Source organism: Panicum virgatum, chromosome 4N (genome assembly GCF_016808335.1).
Source record: "Panicum virgatum strain AP13 chromosome 4N, P.virgatum_v5, whole genome shotgun sequence".
In the NCBI taxonomy this organism is placed as follows: Eukaryota; Viridiplantae; Streptophyta; class Magnoliopsida; order Poales; family Poaceae; genus Panicum; species Panicum virgatum.
Genome location: NC_053148.1, coordinates 9,018,764 through 9,026,221, shown reverse-complemented (window position 1 = coordinate 9,026,221; position 7,458 = coordinate 9,018,764).

Genomic DNA, 7,458 nt, shown 5'->3' with positions numbered 1-7,458 from the left:
CCAGGCGGGGAGCGGGTCCGGGGCCGTTGGCCTAGTGAGGGAAGAGCCTGGCCCGTGGGGCCTGGCTATTCTGTCCCTTCCACGCAGTTACGGATAACTACGCAGGTCCTATCTTGCTGCAGTAAGAGTGGGTATCCCTGCTACAGGGTACCGATAGTGGCCCCCGGGCCCACCTTGGGGGAGGTACAAACCCACAGGTGGGGCCACTTTTGCAATTTGGCTCCATTCAGTTTCTGCAGGGGCCTTGACTGGCTTTGACCACCTATCGGGTTGGTTGCTGCCTCATCACATCGCAACGGCTTACTGACCATGGGCCCCACGCACAGTGGTTCACATAGTCGCGCGCGCGACGTTCGGCAATGTTGCGGCCGGAGTAAACGGATCATTTACCACCGGCGCAGTTCCCGAAAATCCCGGCCACGCCAGCGCTTCATGCGCGCACGTCAGCTCAGCTTCCGCCTCGCTCCCCGCGCGTGTGGGTGACGGTTCAGATTCCGTCTTTTCGCACCCTTGTTGGTTACCCGCTCACCCCGACAGGTGGGCCTGGGCCCCCATGTCATGGACTGGGCGGTTAACACCAGGCGCGGGCGTCGCTTGGGTTCCGGCGACGGTTCCGGGGTGCGCCGGTTGAGTCGGGCTTTATAATGGGATGAACCGCATTCCGCGGTTACTTTCCCGTATTCGCCTTCTTCCTTCCAACCTTTGCGCCCCTTTGCCTTCGAGCTTTCCTCGCCCCTTTCTCCCCCGCACAGGCTGCTTCTCACTCCACCGAGAGATGGCGTCCCTTGTTCATCCCCGCCGCTACCAGATCGAGGGAGAGTTGAACACAGTGCACCATCTGCTGGGATGGAGTGCTCAGGAGACCGGCTGGGGGGTGCGAGTAGGCTCGGTTCCCCTTGGCAACCTCCGCGCCGGGGAGTTCGTCCTATTTATCTCGCACATCTCCACCGGCGTGGGACTGCCGATTTCTTCGTTCCTGCTGCTGCTGCTGGAAGACTTCGGCCTCCAACTTCAGCATCTGACGCCGCACTCCCTCCTCCTGACGTCCATATTCGTGCATTTATGCGAGATGTTCGTGGGAGTTCGGCCCTACGTCATCCTCTTCCGCTACTTCTTCATTCTGGTGAGGTCCGGAAGGAGCAAGGATGAGGTGGGGGGGTACTACTTCCAGGTGAGAAGTGACCTGGCGACTCCTTACATTCCCGGCCTTGCTGGCGGGAAGTGGGAGGAGTGGCGCAGGGATTGGGTGATCGCCACCACCGAAGCCAACGAGCGCCTCACCCTGCCGACCGAGGGGCCCGCCTCCGACAAGGCATCCTGGAGGGCCAAGCCGTCGCTGCAGCCGGAGTTCGACTCCGTGCTGGACAAGATCAGGTCGCTGGCGGAGAGCGGCCTCACCTCGTGGCACGTGCTCGGGGACTTCGTGAAGCGCCGGATCGCTCCCCTGAAGCAGCGGCCGCGTGCTGCGTGGAACTTCACCGGCCTCAACGACTGCAGCAGGACCCAACGCGGAGAGGAGAGTGACCTGACCCAGGAGGCCTTGGAGGTTCTGGTGCGGAACGTGACGGGGGACGCCTTCATCTCGGAGAACCTGATCCTCCCGCAGAGCATAGTCCCCCTCTGCGAGGACTCCGCGAGGGTGGCGGTGCTGGCAACCCTGCCGACTCTGGACGACGGGGGACTGGCCCCACGCCAGACCGGAGGCGACGCGAACCGCGGGCTCCGGATCCTTGGTGCATCCGGGGATCAGGCTACGCTGAGCGCTGCGGGATCCGGCGCCACCACGAAGGGGAAGCAGGCCGCGGCTAGCAGCGCGGCCGCAGCCGGCTCCAGCCGTGCACAAGGCAGCTCCGGTACATCGTCGGGCGACGCAGGCCGGCGCAGGCTACTCCGGGGCGACGGGACCCTGGTCTCGGAGCCCGCCGCGAAGCGCCAGAGGTCTTCTGAGGGCGCAGGCCAGGGTAGCTCCCGGGCTGCCGGCCCCCACGGGCCCTCTGGGGCGACTGGACCACCACCATCGCCGCCGAGGAATTCCTCCCGCCGGCAGCAAGAGCAGCAGCAGCAGCCGCAAGAGCAGCGGCAGCAGGCACGCGGGCGGCAACAACAGCAACAGGTGCGACACCGGGTTGCGCCCATGCCGCAGCTACAGGGACAGCAGCAGCGGGAGCAAGCCCGGATTGCGCCTGCATCGCAGCTGCAAGGGCAGCAGCAGCAGCAGCCGCAAGAGAAGAGGCCCGGGCTCCGGGGACGCTGGGAACCCGGTACTTCTGGGTTAGTGTCATCCTGCTCTCTTCCCTTGCGCCGGTGCTCTGTTTTGTTTTTTGAAGGCTTTTCTGCTTTGTTACCAGGGCTCCTCGCCCCACCGGTTCTTCTACCCTCGCCGGCACATCGGCAGGTGCCCAGGCGTCGGCGGCCTCGGCGTCGACAGCGACGGCGACAGCAGATGCGGGACCCTTAGGTACGGCGACCTGCTGCTAGCTCCGTGGCGCATGACGTGATGCTGATTGGCGTGTCATTTTTAGACTCTGCAGCGCACAACGCGGCGGCGGCGACGGGGGCGCCGGTGCTGGGTGCAGCCGCGCCCGACGCGGCGACGGTGGAGGCGCCGATACTGAACGCAGCCGCACCCGACATAACGGCGGCGGAAACGCCGGTGCTGGGTGCTGCCGCACCCGATGCCGCGGTGGCTGAAATGCCGGCTCTGGACGCCGCGGCCCCCGGCGCTGCGGCGGCGGAGGCGCCAGTGCTGGGCGCAGCCGCACCCGACACGGTGGTGGAGATGCCGGTGCTGGGTGCAGCCGGACCCGACGCGGCGGCGGCGGAAGCACCGGAGCTGGGCACGGCCGCGTCCGCCACGGCGGCAGCGGGGGCGCCGGAGCTGGCTCGGCCGCGCCCGACACGGCGGCAGCGGGGGCGCCGAAGCTGGGCACAGCTGCACCCGACGCGGTGGCAGCGGAGGCGCCGGAGACAAGTGCCGCAGCGGAAGCCCCCACCTCCAGCTCCGGTCCGGTTGCAGAGGAGGAGTTGGAGGTGGTCTTTGGCAGGCGGCTCCTGCAGCTCCAACTCCCGGAGGAGGATGCGACTCCCCTTCCTCAGGTGCTGTTGCAGGTTCGGCGGTCGATCGAGGAGGCAACCTCCTCCGCCGAGGTGGCCTTCTGGCGGGAGTGGTCTGCCCTGGAGAGCGAGCGCCAGCGCCTCTCCGACTGGCACACCCGCCTGGAAGCGCACACGAAGGCTGAAGCCTCCCGCGCTGCGGAAACTCGGTCAAAGCTCAAGGCGGACCAAGAGGCCTACCGAGCCAACCTTAGGAAGGTGTTTGACCGAGAGTTCGCAGTGTCAAACTGAGAGAAATCCTTGGTGCAGCGGGAGCAGGACTTTACCCTAGAGGTTGTTGGCTTCGCTGCTCAGCGGTCCGACCTCGAGGCTCACCTCGCAGCTCAACAGTCCGAGCTGGAGACTCGCAGCGAGGACCTCGAGGTCCGGAGGTAGGAGCTCGACGTCTTCTCTGCGAATCTACAGGGATGGCGTGAACAACTGCAGGAGAGAGCCCGCCAGCTAACTGCCGACGAGGCGGATTTGGAGGAGGGCCGGAAGTCCCTCGCCAAGCGGGAGGCTCACGCCACCGGCATAGAGAAGGAACGTGGGCGCCAGCGAGACTCGCTCAAGAAGCTGAAGGAGTGGGCGGAGCAGAGGGAGGCCAAGCTCGAAGAGAGGTCCCGCGTGCTCGAGGAGAGGTCCCGCGAGGTGGATGTGGCCAAGGCGGCCCTGGACACCCGGGTGCAAGAGGCGGTCCAGGAAGCGGTCCGGAAGCACCAGGAGGACCAGCGCGCGGGAGGCCAGTGGATCGCTGACTGGGCGGCCGAAGCGAGCCTTGCACTGGTGCCATTTGGAATGAGCCCGATCCAGGTGGCGGAGCCGCCAGCTTCGATAGCTGACGCTCTCCCAGTGCTGAGCTCTGCTTCGGATAGGCTCCATCGTCTGGAGCCAGTCCTTGCTGGTCAGCTTGAAGCCGAGGGTCGCGAGCTGATCCGGATGGTGGCGGAGCACATCCTGACCTGCCTCCGGAGCCATGACCCGGCCATGTCGCTGGCGCCCGTGGTCAATGGCCCTACAGCAGAGACGGAGGCCGCCGCTCGGGATAGCGTGCGAGAGGTCGTTGACTTCGTTGCCGCCTACTTCAAGCGGGAACCTGCGGACCCTTGAGCGGGGTATTGTACCTTTTTCCTTTTGCATTATGTAACAAACTTTGTATTAGCTGAAATTTTTGAAGTAGAAGAAACTTCAACTTAGCTATTTGTCTGTTGATTTGCGGTATGCAGCGCCCCGGCGCCCTGGCCCCCTGGCGGATAGGTTCAATTGATTGGACCTGTCTGCCACGTGAGCCGTAGGAGATGCTCCGGACCTCCTTGGTATAGGGCTGCATAGTCTGTAAGACGAGCAAGCGCCTTGTTCCCTGTGTAGTATACAGGACTACAGATAGAAGAATCAAGTTCGCTTATACAGTAGCAATGATACTGCGACTTAGCTATTTGACGCTTGCAGAATCCGTTCGTGATGTGTGGAACAAAGCGGATGCTCCGGGCCCCCTGGGAGATAGACTCAGTTGTTTTGAGTCTGTCTATCATTGAGACTGGACCTTGATCTACATGAAGGCTTTGAAGCAGATGCTAGGACCCCCTGGTAGGTAGGCTCAATGGTTTGAGGCTGGCTACCACCAGTCAGGGCTTAACTTGTGTACCACTTCAAATTTACAGCTTAGTAACAGGCCCGCGGGACTCATCCGTGACCAGTGCCAGGCTGGTACAAGGTCCGGGGCTCTAGATGCGCAGGTCCAGGTTGTTCAGCGCTTGTTATAGAGTGGTGGAGTGTGTAGGCTTAGGGTACGGGACCAGGCTAAGGCGCTACACAAGGCTCCGGACCATTCCAGGAAACAGCACGATCTTCCCGGACCTGGCTTCATCATCCCAGGCCTCTCGCAGCAGTGGCAAGGTCACTTTGTTGTACTCGATCTTTTGAGATATAGGACTGGACATGCCGTGTTGGACTTAGGAAACCAACTCTTGAGCTGGAACGGGGTCCGGGCCCTTAATTACCCGACTCCAGGTACTAGAGTACTTGTTACAGGGTGGTGGAGTGTGTAGGCTTTTGGGTACGGAACCAGCTAAGCGGCTACACAGGGCTCCGGACCACCCCAGGAAACAAGCACCCGCTCTCCAGAGTAGGTCCCTAAGGGTCTGGACTCTTCTCCAGCAACAAGAGGGTCCGGATCTGTACGGTAGTCCAGCAACTCAGCTCAGATCTTAGTTGTAGCAACAAGAGCAGAGGTCCCCGCGGGGGTTAGAGAGGTAAAAACTTGAGAATCGGCATGCGAATTTAAATTTTGACACAAAGACAGAACTGGGAGAAATTATTTCCTTTGCAATCTTGTTGTACATGGCTTGCGCGATGGATGCCAGAGACTGGGTTTACGAGGTCGGACCTCTACCGTTCTGGGCCGCGCGTTAGCCGACGGTGCGATGGATGCCAGAGGTCGGGTTTACGAGGGTGGCCCCCAACCGCGCTGGGCCGCACGGTAAGTCTATCTTATTACAAAGGAAAGGATTATTTTCCGGCTCTGCCTAGGTGTAGAACTTACGCAGATGCTCTATGTTCCATGGGTTGGGCAGCGGCACTCCATCTTCTGTGGCGAGGCGAACGCATCCGGGCCGGCATACCTCTGTAACCCTGAAGGGCCCCTCCCAACTGGGGGAAAGTTTGTGGAGCCCTGCTCGGCTCAGGATCCGTCTGAGGACGGGGTCGCCAGCCCGGAGCTCCCTACCATGCACGAACCGTTGATGGTAGCGCCGGAGCGCCTGGTTGTAGCGTGCATTTCGGATTGCTGCTCGCCACCTTCGCTCATCAACGAAGTCCACGTCGTCGCGCCGCAGCTGTTCCTGCATGGATTCATCAAAGGCCTGGACCCGTGGTGAGCCCAGGTGAATTTCTGGGGGAAGGCATGCTTCAGCCCCGTAGACCAGGAAGAACGGAGTCTCCCCGGTGGCTCGGCTGGGTGTGGTCCGGTTGCCCCATAGTACGCATGGAAGCTCGTCAACCCATTTGGCACCATGCTTCTTCAAGCAGTTGTAGGTGCGGGTCTTGAGTCCCCTAAGGATCTCTGCATTCGCTCTCTCAACCTGTCCATTGCTACGAGGATGTGCTATGGACGCAAAGCATAGCTGGATGCCGATGTCCTCACAGTACTCTTGGAAGAGTCTGCTTTTGAATTGGGTCCCGTTATCCGCGATGATGCGGCTTGGGATGCCAAATCTGCACATAATGGACCTGAGGAAGGCGACTGCTGATTTCTTAGTGATATTCACCACAGGGGTAACTTCCGGCCACTTGGTGAACTTGTCGATGGCGACATAGAGGAACCGGTACCCGCCGACAGCCCGGGGGAATGGCCCCAGGATATCCACACCCCACACAGCGAATGGCCATGAGGGCGGAATCATCTGCAGAGCTTGAGCCGGGGTGTGTATTTGCTTTGCATGGAATTGGCATGCTTTGCAGGACCTTACCAGCTCAGCCGCATCCTGGAGTGCTGTTGGCCAGTAGAAGCCATGCCGAAAGGCCTTGCCAACAAGCGTGCGAGAGGAGGAATGACTTCCGCACTCGCCTCCATGGATCTCCGCGAGCAATTCGCGGCCCTCTCCCTGGGAAATGCACCGCATGAGGACACCGTTAGCGCCACGGCGGTAGAGATCCCCTTCTACCACCGCGTAGCGTTTAGCCAATCGGACTATGCGCTCAGCAGAGACATCGTCGTCAGGGAGGATGTTATCTTTCAGGTAGTCCCGGATCTCGGAGATCCATGCATCGGGAGCTCCCAGAGTAGGTGGAGGTGGCTCTGTGAGGTCACCAGGATCCTCAACAGAGCACACAGCCCAGGTCGGGCACCATAGGTGGAATACTGCCGGGACCGCTGGCTTCGAGGTGCCAGCTTGATCCCCCTCACCCAGCTCGGCAGGCTGGGTGGTAGGTCTCAGCAGCCGTCTTTCAAAGACACCCTCGGGCACGGATGCCCAGGTAGACGCTCTCGCGGAGAGATCATCTGCTGCTGAGTTGTGCTCGCGGGGAACGTGTTGCAGTTCCAAGGCGTCGAAGTCCTTCTCAAGCTCCCTCACGTGTATGAGGTATGCCACAAGCCGGGGATTGTTGCAGTTGCAATCCCCTCGGACCTGCTTGATGATTAGCTGGGAGTCCCCCTTCACCAGGAGCTGCCGGACCCCCAATGAGAGGGCTTGCGTCAGGCCAAAGATCAGCACCTCGTATTCCGCCATGTTGTTGGTGGCCTTGAACTCAAGGTGCACCATGTACTTCAGCTGATCTCCGTTTGGGTCGATGAGGACCACACCAGCTCCGGCCCACTTTTCGCGGGCGGACCCGTCGAAGAAGAGTGTCCAGTGGGGCTCGGTG